The sequence below is a fragment of the Taeniopygia guttata genome, chromosome 3 (assembly GCF_048771995.1).
Source record: "Taeniopygia guttata chromosome 3, bTaeGut7.mat, whole genome shotgun sequence".
Taxonomy (NCBI): domain Eukaryota; kingdom Metazoa; phylum Chordata; class Aves; order Passeriformes; family Estrildidae; genus Taeniopygia; species Taeniopygia guttata.
In genome coordinates, this window is record NC_133027.1 from 28801611 (window position 1) to 28815550 (window position 13940).

Genomic DNA, 13940 nt, shown 5'->3' on the forward strand with positions numbered 1-13940 from the left:
GTTAAAACTACTTATCACTTTTAGGCAGATTTGGATTATCTTCATTGTACTCTACATTTATTTGGTCCTTTTGATGGATAAATTCAGCTGGTCTATAATACCTGAAAGCTACATTGTCCTCCTACCACACAGACAGCAAGCGATTGGAGGTTTATTGCATAGTACATTTGTGAGTGAGGGGGAAAAAAATAAAACATACTTTGGCCTTAATACCACCACAAAAAAATGTATCTAAAATACAACTGTGACATCTACTTATAGTAGCAGTAATCACTTACTGTTTTCTCTAATAATAATGATTTAATTAATTTTTGGTTCTATATTTCTAGTATATAAAAAACCTTTGTGTTGTAAAATAGATATTAATATTTTCTCATTTTGAAGTCTGTGTGAAAACAAGACTTCCCATTATAGCTGCACATTAATGTATTCTTGTATTTTTAATCTTCACTGCTGCTGAAGGCAGAAGAATACATTAGGCAGAAGAGAGAGGGATTAGGATCACATGTTTTGCAGTAATGAGAACTTAGATCAGTTTATACTTGGCTTGAAGTGGTATTTATTTAGTCTGCATTTATTCTACCCATGGAATTTATATCACTTGCAGATGTATGTAGTAGTATAACTCTTTTTTTTCTTTCTAATTTATAGTCCCCCTAAAATTCTGCCATTAGGATATGGAATATATTGTATCCTAAGACAACTGAAAAGAAAACATTAATTTGGTCTGAAATTGAATGTAAATCTTTCTGTTTCCAACTTGTTCTAATTTACCTGTGAGTACAGCTGATCAGAGACCCAAAAGTATCTCTCTCATTCATCTGAGGAAATGTAAATAAGTACTTCTGTTAAAGTAATCTGAAAGGTATGCTCTAACAACAAGAGCTTATGCAAAGAAAGAAGCTGAGCATAAATTTAGGTTCAAAACATGATTGTGTATGTACAGCTGGCATTGGAGCTTGATAAAACAGAATAAACTACAATATTTCTCATATTTTTCAGTTGATTCATTTTTAAGAACCTCGTCTTACTGGACAGGCTATTTGTTAGCAAGCAATTTCTATTTTTATTTTAGTTTGATTGTGAGATATATCTTTTCCCATACACTTTCTCCAGGACAGTATGATTAAAACCTAGCAAAGTGATTTTTTCAGTTGCTTTCAAAATTAAATTCTGGTTGCACCAAAATGACCATAAGTTCAAAGATATCCACAACTGGTAAATTATTAGGTCATATACCATAAAAGAATGTCTTTTGCTGTGTTCAATATAGGATAAAACACATTAAGTTATAAATTTTTTACAATATTTTTGGGAGTGAATTAAAAAAGGAATTGCATCTAAGTTTGGGTGTTTGTTTTACTTTATACTTTATCAGCAGATTGATGGTGATTTTTTAAATTTTTACGTAGGTTGTCACCATCTTTCATGAACAGCATCTGGAAATATTTCCTGCCTCCTCACTGGCTTCTTCTATATTTTATTATTTATTAGTAAATATCTTTTTTGATTCTTAAGTTGGTCTCCGGTTGTATTAAATTTGACAGCGGTGGGCAGGGTTTTCTCCTTTTCCTTTCATGCCACCATGTGTCTTAAAAAATCCCAAAATTTGTTTTCTGTGTCATTTTTTCATTATATTTGACTAAGAAGATTAAGAATTCCAGGCACTTCTACCCCGCTTACTTCTGCTGCCAATGAATGTTAGACAAAATATTTCTTGTGTGGTATGCTATAGTTTTCAGAAGAGCTTCTTACATCACCTCTCAAAAATTAAATGAAAGTTTTAAAAATCAAGAAATATTTCAAGACAAATATTAAAATCATCTTGACACAACTGTATGTAATACTTTAGTTGCTACAGTTGTAATATGGCTGTTGTAAACACAATCAAGCACAATACAGCACACAGTTTTAAACTGCTTGGAACTGTCTCTAACCTTGCATGCTGAGGAAGCTTCTCAAATTCCCTTTGTGCCCTTCCAACACTCGTTTTCATCATGATGCTGTTGATATAACTATTTGATGAAGTGCTTTGAATTCTGAATGAGCAGATGTTAGCTCTATGGAAGTCATGTTATCCTCCTTGGTGGTTGGACACATAACTTCTAAAGGGAGGGATTGTTCAATAAATAATTAATAACAAGAAGCTTTCCTAGGTAGATGAGAGACAGATACTATTTAAAATGATTCAGTCTCAGTGGTTGATCTGTCTTACTCCAGGGTTATTTTATCTCAATCTTGTATTAATTCTGCTTCAATTAGCATTTTAGTCCCCAGTGGGGCACTGCTGATTAATTAGTTATTGTTCAGTAACTTCATCTTCCAGCCTTGACTCCAGCCACTCAGTCTAGTGTGCATTGATCAGCCTCTGGATCTGTGGCATGTTCTTTTCAAGGCTGCTAAATGTCTGATTGGTCTGAGTGAAGCAGATATTGACCTTGATTTCAAGTTGGTAACGTATTTAAGCACATACCTATATCTAAGGGGAAAATAATGCAACACATACAACTAAACTATTTCTTTCTGCCTAAAGCTAGGCAGATACTTTAATACTACGTTGTAGTTGGAGCTTTAGATATCTGACATATTGGTGAAGTGTCCTAGCTGTTTTGAAGAGTAAAAACACTGAAAATTGGACAATTTTTATGCATCTTATCTATATTAAAGTCTGAGTCGTATCAGATACTTTCTATGTATATAAGAATGTAAAAAAAATCTTTGCCATGGACAAATCACTCATAGGAGTTTGTTCTTCCTAAAAATTTGACCTCTAATACTTTATGAAGGCCTCAACACAAAATGTTTTCAAAAAAATACCCTTATTCATTTCTCTTTATTGGTGGAAAGGGATTGGTTAAAAACTACAAGGGTAGGAAACTCATTTTACAGCGTCTACCTCTTGAATTGTCTTAAATCAAGACAAGAAGAATCAAAGAATCTAGCAGGTATCATAGAAAATTAGAAAGCAAATATAATTTTATTAACCTATAAAAAATGTCCCAGACAGTTCAAGTACTGTTCTTTTTGGGATTGCCCTCACTGATTTTTTTTAAATTCTTGAAATACAAAAGGGGAATGGAAACCTCTTCCAGGTGCAGTCCAATTCCTGTTCAAATTTTGGTGAGTCCTTCAACACGGTGACTTTCTGAAGTGATGGATTCAGAGCCCTGTCCTATACTAGCATTTGAGCATTCTCCATTCTAATTTCTCCATCCTACCTTTTCTTTACACATTCCATGGCAATTTTTGCTGCTAAAACACAAACAAAAGTCCTCTCCTCACCTTTCATGTGATGTTCTTAAAGAAAATAATTATTAAAAACCAAGAATTCTTTCAAATCTTTAACTTAAATAAAAGACTTACTTGAAAACATCTAGTGTCTAGTTAGAAGGCTATGTAAGCAGACATAACATTTGTTTTAAGTAATTAAAACTTTCCACAAATAAAGATTTTAGGAGAATAATTTAAATAATTTTGTTTTGCAGATATTTAATTTGATTTTCTCATTTTCAGTATAGAATAAATTATATCAGGGATACACTCAGCATATTAAAAAATCCCCCCTAACTTAGGTTGTGATAGAACATTTAGTTTCACAGTTTAAGTTATAATACTATAGTGAATAGGATAGTTTTCCTTTTTGCAGAAAATGTAAATGCTGTAGGTCTTTTTCACGTTATTATGTTTTGGGTTTTTTTTCTTAGGTAATCATACTTGAAAACCTGACTAGCAATAAAGAGTTCCAAGTGAATGTTACTGTGAGGAAAGCCAAGAAACAGCATGATAAATAAAAACCATGTTGACTTAAATCAGTGACACTTAACCTGGAACTGCTCCAAGGCACTCTGGCATAAAACAGAATCAGCCAAGAACCACAATATATGTTTTAGTAGTGTACTATACAAAAAATACATATAATAAGTAAAAACTTATTATAAAATAAAGGTTAAAACATTCATCCATTGAATTACATATAATTTGCTGTACTAACAGGATAATTTATGATAGGCTCAAAGTGGTTTCTTGCATTGTAAATCGGAAGTGAAACTGCAGTGCTGTTAGATGAGGTTGTATGGCTGGGGAATTGTCTCATATCTTCAGTCTACAGAGTGCCTGCAGACAGAAATACTAAAATGGGCATTTAGAAATTTCCTTACACTGAGAAGCAAATTTCTGCTATTTTGATGGTCAGATTCTTTACTTTATAAACTGCATTTTGGTGAGAATTGTCTGATGAAAGTTAGGGCATATCATGTAGGTCTTATCATTAGCATTGTGCACACTGCTATGTTCTTAATAATTGTTACATTATTCTGTGATGTGATTACTTTCTAGAGAGCAACATGCCACAAAAAATCTGTCTTAAACCACATGAATTCTTGACACCATGTGGACTCAGAATCTCTCCAGTGTTACGAAGGAAATACCATTTCTGACCACCTTTTGTTATCTTTGATGTATAAAAGCCTATTAGATTGAAATAAAATGTCAGAAGAGTTACCCAACTTTCCTCTTTCATTATAAAATAGCCATAAATGTTCGTGAACCTCCCAGCAGCTGTAATTCCTGTTAAAAAAATGGGTATGGGTTTTCTGGCCTTAGTTGTTCTCTCATTCATCAAAAAGCTAATTACATCAGAATTATATGTCAGCATATACTGATGCTGAAGGAAACACTGAACTGTTAAAAATTATAAGAAGGAAGAAAAGTTATCCCTGTCATAATCAATACCCGGAATTAACAGCAACATAAATGGCAAGCCAAGAAAAAACTGGCCATGCTCTTCCTACATCCTGAATTCAAAATTCTTCCTTCCAAAGTATATGTTCTTACTTCAGTCATATTCAATAGCTTCAACCATGTTCTCTCACCTTTATGCCATTTTTCTTCTTTTCTGAAGAGAGTAGTCATAATGGGTACATTGAGGATAAAGGTGCCCCACTGTATTTTGCAACATGTAGTCTGTTGTTTTAAGGAGATTGCAGAATTTGCATCAGTATCAAAAAGAGCAAGGTATTGATTCTTGGTCTTTGAATGTGACTGACTATAGTCCAACTTTAGGTGACCACAAGATGAGAAGTCCCTAGAGAATACAAGTCCTTTCAGATGTCTGGGCTTAATTTCACCAGTACCCAGAAAGCCATTTTTACTTTCAGTGTGCTAATCATTATTTACAGTAATGACTAAATTATTTTTTGGCTCACACACTTTTCCAAGGAAGTTCAAGCCAATTTTTTTAAAACTAAACTTGCTAAATTTTTTGCTCTGTCTCTGGGGTGAAGTCTAAGAAGCCAAGTTTTTTTTCTTTATTTTTTTTTTTTAATTTAAGACCACGATTTTTAAGGACAATCAAATATGTATAGGACTCAGTGAAACAAATCTGCTAGGTCTGCACTGACTCCATTTAATTCTGAATAAAACAGCATGAGGTATCAGTGTTTCAGAACATCGCTCTCCTAAAGATGGCTGCAGATAGAATAGGCAAGCATAGATACAATCAGTGCTAATGTATCTTATTCATGAAGGTTAATGCAGTGCCTTTACTGAAGGGTGCACAGCTCTTGATACAAGAAGAAAAGACTCAAGCAAATGTAAATTGAACCTGAGGCCACCTTATTTCTCCCACAGACTTTACAAACCATGAAAATGCACCTTAATGAAAGTAGACAGGTACTGAGTTTCTCTGTCTCCAGGTAAGGGATACGGAACTTTTAATATGTGCATTATTTACAGATGTACTTGTTTCCTTTCTGATGGATGGAATATTCTTGAGGTTATAAAAATTTCTCTGTTACAGCTTGTATGCCCTGCACTACAAAAGTAAAATCTATTAACACGTCAAGTATTTAACAGTATACTGTGGTATATATGTGACTCCATATGTTGATAGAATTTAGTGGATGTTTGTTCAATGACTTCATTTCACAACCAAGTTAGGTGACTTAAATGCATTTTCTGACACTTTTTTTGATAAGTTCTCTTTAAAATTATAATGTCTCTTAGAGACAAATATGTAATTCACAGAGGTGGTGTGAAGAAGAGGATTATTTCTGCAGAAAAAAAAATTAAAGCCAAAATCTCTAATAAAAAAATTTATTTCTTGCTGAATTGTTCAAAGAAGCAGAGCTCAAAGACACTACAAATAAAATTCTGCACTAAATCCCATAAGATTCTTTATCTAAATGAGAAAGAATGTGTGTGTATTATACCTGTACAAAGAGATAAGAGAGATAACAAAGAAAAAAATATACAATTCCTGGTTTTTAACAATGTGTTTAGATTAGTTATTTTGTGGACTGGACCCAATGGGAAAATTTGTTATGGTGATGGCCAAACTCAATTAGAATAAGGTCTCTTGTATCCTACTTCAAACATCCAGAAAAAAACCATTGTACGGAGCACCAAGAAACTAGTCGTGTGCTGGGCAAGATTACCAAGAGTATCCAATAGTTTGATTTTTCTACATGTAGTCATATTTATATTGACATAGAGTAAGTTTTTCTTCTACCAAAACTCATTAAAGTTTTTAATTAATACTTAAAGTCTACAAAATCTTGATAGAAATCTTTTATAGGCAATACATATGGCTTTAGCGGCATTCCAAGCTTATCTAATGAAAATTTAGATTCTATTTTTCTTGTTCTGAAATTAAACTAGTTTATACACTTCGGTTAAGTATTAAACAAGAACTCGTTAATAGAACAGCTTACTCTTTGAGTGCTACATAACACTTTCTTAGTAATATTTGATAATAAGACGGAGAGCTTTCGGTATTACTGAAAATGTTTTCAGTAGTTGAAAGGAACAGCAAACGTTTTTCTATAACTGAATGCAAAGCATTTTCATAGCACTTTCTGGTAATAAGTCCTCATAAATTCATCTCCTGTAGCTTGGTTATGAACATAAGGCATTTATAGCTGTGATTCAGTATTGTCAATGAAGGTGAAGAAGCTTTAAAGAGTTAATGTGATTAACTTTTCACAAGTGAAGTATCTCACTGAAGACATATATGGAACTGCATAGATGGGAATTGTCTGTGCGGGTAGGCAAGACTCTCAGTGTAACCATTTTTGAGAAAATCTATTAATGTTATGCTACCACTGAGAAGATTTTACTGGAAACATAGCTTCTAAATAGGATTACAGACTAAACCATTTTAAGATTTTGCTTTTAATGGAGATAAAAAGGAAATTGCAGAACAACCTGAATTATTGGATACTTGGATCTTTACAGCCTTGGGTTTTTGTTCTCTGAAATTTATTGTATTTTAAGTCTTCCCTTTCACTCCACACTGTCTTGCATGTCCCATCACTTCACTCTTTCTCATGGTAATATCACAATATAATTTTATTTTGAGACTGTTCCCTCAGTTGTCTCCCATTTTCTACTTAAATTTCAAATTTGTTGCATACCAATAGTAAGCAAAAAACCCTTCTCCTTTTGTGTATAAGAGTTAGTATTATCTAAAAAGAACTAATGGTGACAAACATTCCTTTAGATTTCTCTTCAATTAGAAGTCTGATCAATCTGGAGCTCTAAAAAAAATTTCCTGCACACAGGATTTCCACATATTTTTCCAGAATACTGAGTGTCACACAGAGGTTTAGCAATAGTTCAAAGGTTCAAAGGTTGTTCTTGTAATTCTGAACTACTATTTCTTCTGAATCAAGTTTTTGGGGTTGAGTTGGTTTTGGGTGTTTTTTTGGGTTGGTTGGTTTTTTTGTTTGTTTGTTTGTTTGGGGTTTTTTTTTAGTTTTGTTTGGATTTTTTTTTTAATAATGCTTAAGAATATTTTAAGAAAAAAATGGGTTTAGACATTTAGTGAAGCATTTATGTTTAAATAGTCTCATCTGAAATGAAAAGTATGTTCCATCCTATTCCTGTCATGCAAAAGGAAAGTAGTGAAATAAAATTTTAATAAGAAATATGTATTTTTGACCACAATTTCTTCTTTCACTGGAAATAGAGACCCAACACAACTAAGTAAAAAAATCAAACTTCCAATAACCATACATTTCACTGGTCCAAGCCCCAACAAGTACATAGACAATGGTGTATAGATACAATTCTTAAAAAAATTAAAAAATTATTCGGTACAATATAAGCCCTGATTTTCTTTTCCTGAACATTTTCATTCCTACCCAAGCGATACTCTTCAAATCATTGTAGACCTCCCTTTAGCAAGGATAAGTGGGTGGAACCACAGAAATATTTTGCATAATCCAAAGTAGGAATGTTACAATAGCAACAAAAGTAGGAATTTTACAAGCCCTGCTCAAGAGATAGATTCTTCTAAGCTGAAAGAGTGATGGAAAAATAATTGGTCCTGGAAATATCAGGAAAAAATTAAAAGGAAGGGAGAAGAGCCGGCTTACTATGTGGTAGGTATGGTAATGTAAATTATAAAGATGGAGTATAAATGCTTAAGAGATTAATGTAAAATAATATGCCTTTATTTTGATGTAATTCCTTCCCTGTTAGATCTTGAATCTAGATCTGATTGTATCTGCACACAACAAAATTGTCCTCGTCAGAGCCTGCGGTCATTCCTTGTGAAAGAACTGGGGTCTTTGGACAGCAAATTTACTGGACCAGAAGCAATCTGTGATACAGCGCTGGCAGAAGGAAAGCAAAACCCCGGGGAAACAACGGACATAAACAGAGTACACAAGACTAGTCCAGGGACTACAAGTATTACAGTTGCTATTCTTAAAACAAACAAATTAACAGACAACAAAACCCATCAGCTCACAGTGCCATAAAACTGCAATAAAACCATTTCTTTTAGTATAAGGAAGCTGCTTTTAAGTACAATAAAGATACCTTTTTGCTGTGCATAAAGAAATATAGATAGACTGTCTTTTCTCCACAGAATATTTGTTTTTATCCCTGAGGATAATGTTTACTAGGTCAGAAGCAGAATTATAAAAAGTAGTTTTCTTCTAATAAACAAAGACAAAAAAGCTTCACTAAAATTTTTTCTAAAATTTTTAGATCTGTTTCTCTATTGGTCCATCCTTCGTATAGTTCACATCTGAACAAAGACAGTGAAAAGTGCGTATAATAAGCCCCCAAAATTAGACTTTTCATATTCCTTTGCCAAAATAACAGAGTAAACAATAAAGTAAGCCTGGATGCAAAGTATAATTTTTAATATTCTAGCTCTGGTTCTAATGAATTATAAATGTGATTCTAAATCTCAGTTCAAGCTTTCAAGAATTGTAGTATTTTTTAACCTAGGAAATAACCTATGAAGAAAAGTTGAACCTTTTTTTTCCCCAATCCTTTTATGATCATCTCTGTTTTCTGACAATGGTTTGAGGAGAGTACTAACTGACTCAGGGTAGAGTCCAATATTTCAACACTGTTTGGAGCAAATGATGTTTAAGCAGCTGCCCTGTTCCTCTTGAAGATCAATGACTCTTCAGCTGAGCCTGTGAAACTTACTGGAAGACTCACACTGGCCTACAACTCTAATTCAGATCAGTGAAATTATAACACATATTCAGGGTTTCCTTCCCACCCCCACCCCTTCTATAAAAACAATATTTGCACCAGTTCTGGATTGGTTCTTTACACAGTAATCAAAGTTCACAAGTTATACTCATTGGGACTTTCTTAGAGTTTATTTTTATATGCAAGGAAAGTGGTTCTCTCTAACAGGTCACTAGAATGTATGGAGTTGAAGGTGCACAGAAGTGTGTATGACTGGACATTTTAATTCAAATACTAAGATTTCCTCTGAAATGCTAGTTTGGTAGCATCCACAAAGACTGCAGAGTGCAAATAAGAGCTTTAAGTAGAATTTAACTCCCAGGAATTGATTCTTCTCTTTTCTTGAAAGAAAAGTTCTTCCGTTTGAGAATGTTAATGCTTATTTCATGGAACTTTCTTTCTGCCTTAGTCTTAGTGTTCTTACTTTGTAGATTCACTATTTGCTTCCTATTAAACTCCATTTCATTGACTTGCTGTAAAGAATATCTGCACTTCCTTTCTGGGGAAGCTACAAGAGAGGGAGAGGGACCTTTTACAAGAGCATGTAGTGATAGGACAAAGGGGTAAGATCTTTAAACCGAAAGAGGGTTGGTTTATACATTAGGAATTACAAGGCAACCTGGAAGGTGTCCCTGTCCACGTCAGGGGGTTTGGAAGTAAATTATCTTTGAGGTTCCTGCCACTCAAACCTTTCTATTATTCTCTGATTAAGAATGATACAGCATTTTGTATCTTGAAAGTATTCTTCAAATAATTGCTAGTTAAGTCTCATAAGACTTCAGTGTTTGTTTTTTTTTTTTTCCTGCATTTTTGATACTATTATACAAGTCTTTTTGCTGAAACTTAATGACCAAAATTGTCATAGGGTTTTAGGCACTAAAAATTTCTTCAGACACTAAAATTAGTCGCTATTACTATTCACTCTTCTCCTTACCCTTTGAAGTTTAATAGTTGATCTTAACTACCAACACCCTCAATTTAATTCTTGTTGTAACTTAAAGAACACAGGAACAAATAAAGTTATACAAGTTTAATCAGCCTGAGAATAAGTGCTTAATAAATTTTTGTATTTTGGCATAATTGCCCGCATCCTGAAAAGTGTCAAAACTCTATATTTTTGCTAAAAGGATCTAGCTTCACTCTTTAAGCTGCTAGATAAACATTCTAACACCAGAATACAACTGGTATTGTAACACCAGAATATTGTTGTATTCTAACACCAGAATACAACAACTAAGATCTTAGATTTAAATTATCTTCTGCATCACAGTTAAGGGATAAATGGCTGAAAAGCAAAAACACTCTTGTCTATCAATGCTCTAACTACTGGAGGAGATGCTTATTTTAACAATCAACCTACTTCTCCATTGAATACTTATTTATTTCAGGACTTCCTTGTCTTCTACTTTCTTAAGGCTTATGAAAATTTGGTGTCACAACATAACTCTTGCAAAATCCAGTAATCTCTGAACCTAGATAAAATATAGAGATATTATTTCTTACTAAAAATAATTTTATTCACATAAACACTACATACATTTATGTGTGTGGTTATACATTATATTTTCATTAGAGGAATTTCATATTACATACAATCAAGCTTGAAGGACAATAGCTTTACATAATGGATGTTTTTGGCCTTCAGCATAAGTGTGAGGAACCTGAAACAGTCCCTTCCCACAGCTTTGACTCACCCTGTCACAACACTGTTGGATCAGGAATCTGCAAGTGAGAACCATATATAGTTTGATCTGATTGGATACAAAAGTACTTTTGGCACTGGATTTCAAAAAGATAGATTTGATGAGTGATTTTGGAATTTCATTGTCTAATAGATGATGAATATTGGCTTTAGAATAGAATTTTATGACAAATCCAGCTAGAATTTCTAGTTCTAACTAGAAGTTAGAACAGATCTTCACTCTTGCTTCAGTGAAGAGTAGACATTTCTTTTTAGATCAATTGTGTCCTTATCTACTTTGGTTCAACCGCAATTGTCCCTACAGTTATAACTTTTTTCCTCACTTGTTATAAAACCTGTAATTAATATAGTTTCTCTTTAATACTATCAGATACTAGAGTATTGGGAAAATTATTGAATGCTATGTAACAAATTATCTAAAGACCTGTGCTCAAAATTGAATCTATTAGAGTTTTTCTGTTGTACACACCTTAACATTTTTTAGGGGCTTCATGTACACTTCAAAAAGATAAGATACTTACTTTAGCTTGCATTTGAATTGGGCACTGGGATAGCAAATTGCTTGGGAAAAAAATAAGGCAAATACATAAGTTGTGTGGTCAAGCATTTTAGATCTGCATGCCTTGTCATGTTTGTCTCAATCCATCAGTTAACGATAGACAAGTCAGTGACTGTCTCCAGCTTGTCATTTTATTTTTTATGGTCTGTAATTCTTCCTCCTCCCATGTGGAAAGAGATGGTGAATACTTTTTTTCATATTCAGACCAATATTTGGCCATTCAACTCATCTAAAGTCAACAGTTCAATTTTTTTATTATCTATTATATTAAAAAAAAAAAAGCAGTACTTTTTTTTACTATAATAGCGTAAAATTTTAAATAGAGTAAGAGAGACTAGTAGTCGATAATGAGCACTTGATATAGACTTTTGAGAAGAAATAAATGTATACTATGCATCAAAGAATTCTTAGAGCATTTATTTTGTTGATTTTCCCCTTTAAAACTTCATTCATGATCAGGGGAGAAATAATAGAGATAATAAATCAGTAGGGTGATAAATTATCCATGACATTTTTCATTAAACTATTTAAAATCTTTAGTCTATAGAGAAGAAATTATGTTTACATCCTTTTGTCAAACACACATAAATAATTATGTTTAGATTTTTAGTTCACAATATTAATCTCATTCAGTAGTGAATTATCCAAAATTAAAAGAGCAGTTATATACAATGTGTTATTCCCATTTACATACAATGTTATATAATTTTTCAACTGGCTTTTTGATTACACAGTGATTTCTGTCCTCTATTCTGTGTATATATCTCATATTTTTCAATAGCTTTGTAGTCCTGTTACTGTCATGAAATCCTACAATTATTTTTCCTAAAATATTGATCCAATCTCTGTTATAATTTTATTTATTTACTCATCTCTTTGTGAAGCAGATCTTGGACAATCGAGCTTCATCTTTGTTTTCACTAGTAACTTCCTATCTGTCTTATAATTTTTCTGCTACTGTAGTTTTTCAGAACCTTTTTAGCTCTAATTTTCTCCCCTTGACCTCTCCCATTTCTTTCCTTATGTCACCACTCACTAACCTGAAGAAGATATGTTGCTCCCTTCTCTATTTTTGAGAAAATGATCAGAATATTTTGGAAATAAACACTATGCTGGGGTTTTTTTCCCACTTTATTTTTGGGATGATTTTTGTGTTTGGTTTTTTGTTTGGTTGGGGTTTTTTGGTTTTATTTCCATTTATATCCACTGGACTATTTGAGACATAACACATCTAAAAAGTGGCAGAAATTGTGGACAAAAATATATTGATGTGATGGTAGAACTCTAATATTCCTTCTGTTGGAAAAATCTCATTTCTCTTTTGGAACACGAAACTAGAACTAATTTCCTTTGGCATTTATGTAGATAGGAACCCAAGAAGATAAGTTTTTGATCCAGAAGATAAGCTAGGCAGCTCAATGTCTAAATTTCTAGCACCTTTTATTTGACAGAAACGGCAGCAGTGAGGACAAGGGATTAGTATCTTTAGCTTAATCTAAACTTGAAGATTATGATTTCATAAAAAGTTAGTTTGAAAAATAAAAAATGTAAGTCAATAAGTGCATTTTCTTTTTCTATTTTTTAATGAAATAAAATGTAATTGAAATGAATGCCTGAAAGTTCCTTGGCATAGGTCTTGGTACTTGTTTATATTCTGGAGTCTGTTTTTCCTTTCCCATAGTTATATCTTACTCATCATCTTTAGTTCAACTTAAGATCACAATATTTTTTATGTCATATGCAGGTCAATTATTTATTTCAGAAAACTCACTTAATATTATCCAGCAACAGATCCATTATACAATCTACTCATGTTTTTCTTCTACAGAAAAAAAAATGAAAATCAGTTATTGGGAGATTTGAATTGCTAATGCCTTTTGGGTTAGGTTCCTGAATAATTCACAGATCGAACTAAATTTTGAAATACAAAGTTCTATCTGAGCACCACAGATATGAAAATACATAATAACAAAGATGTAAATGTGCATCTGAAATGAGATGCAAAGAAAGCAGTCCTTTTGCCATTCCAGAAATAGTTTAGCATTCACTAAAGGAATGTTCTTTTCTGTACCTTGCTGTCATGTCTTGTGGTTGAGGATAGATGAGGGACTGTGAAGCCTCATTAAGACTTTTGGCAGTGGTGATGGGGCTGCATCTGGAGTTACTCTGAATCTGCTACGCTGA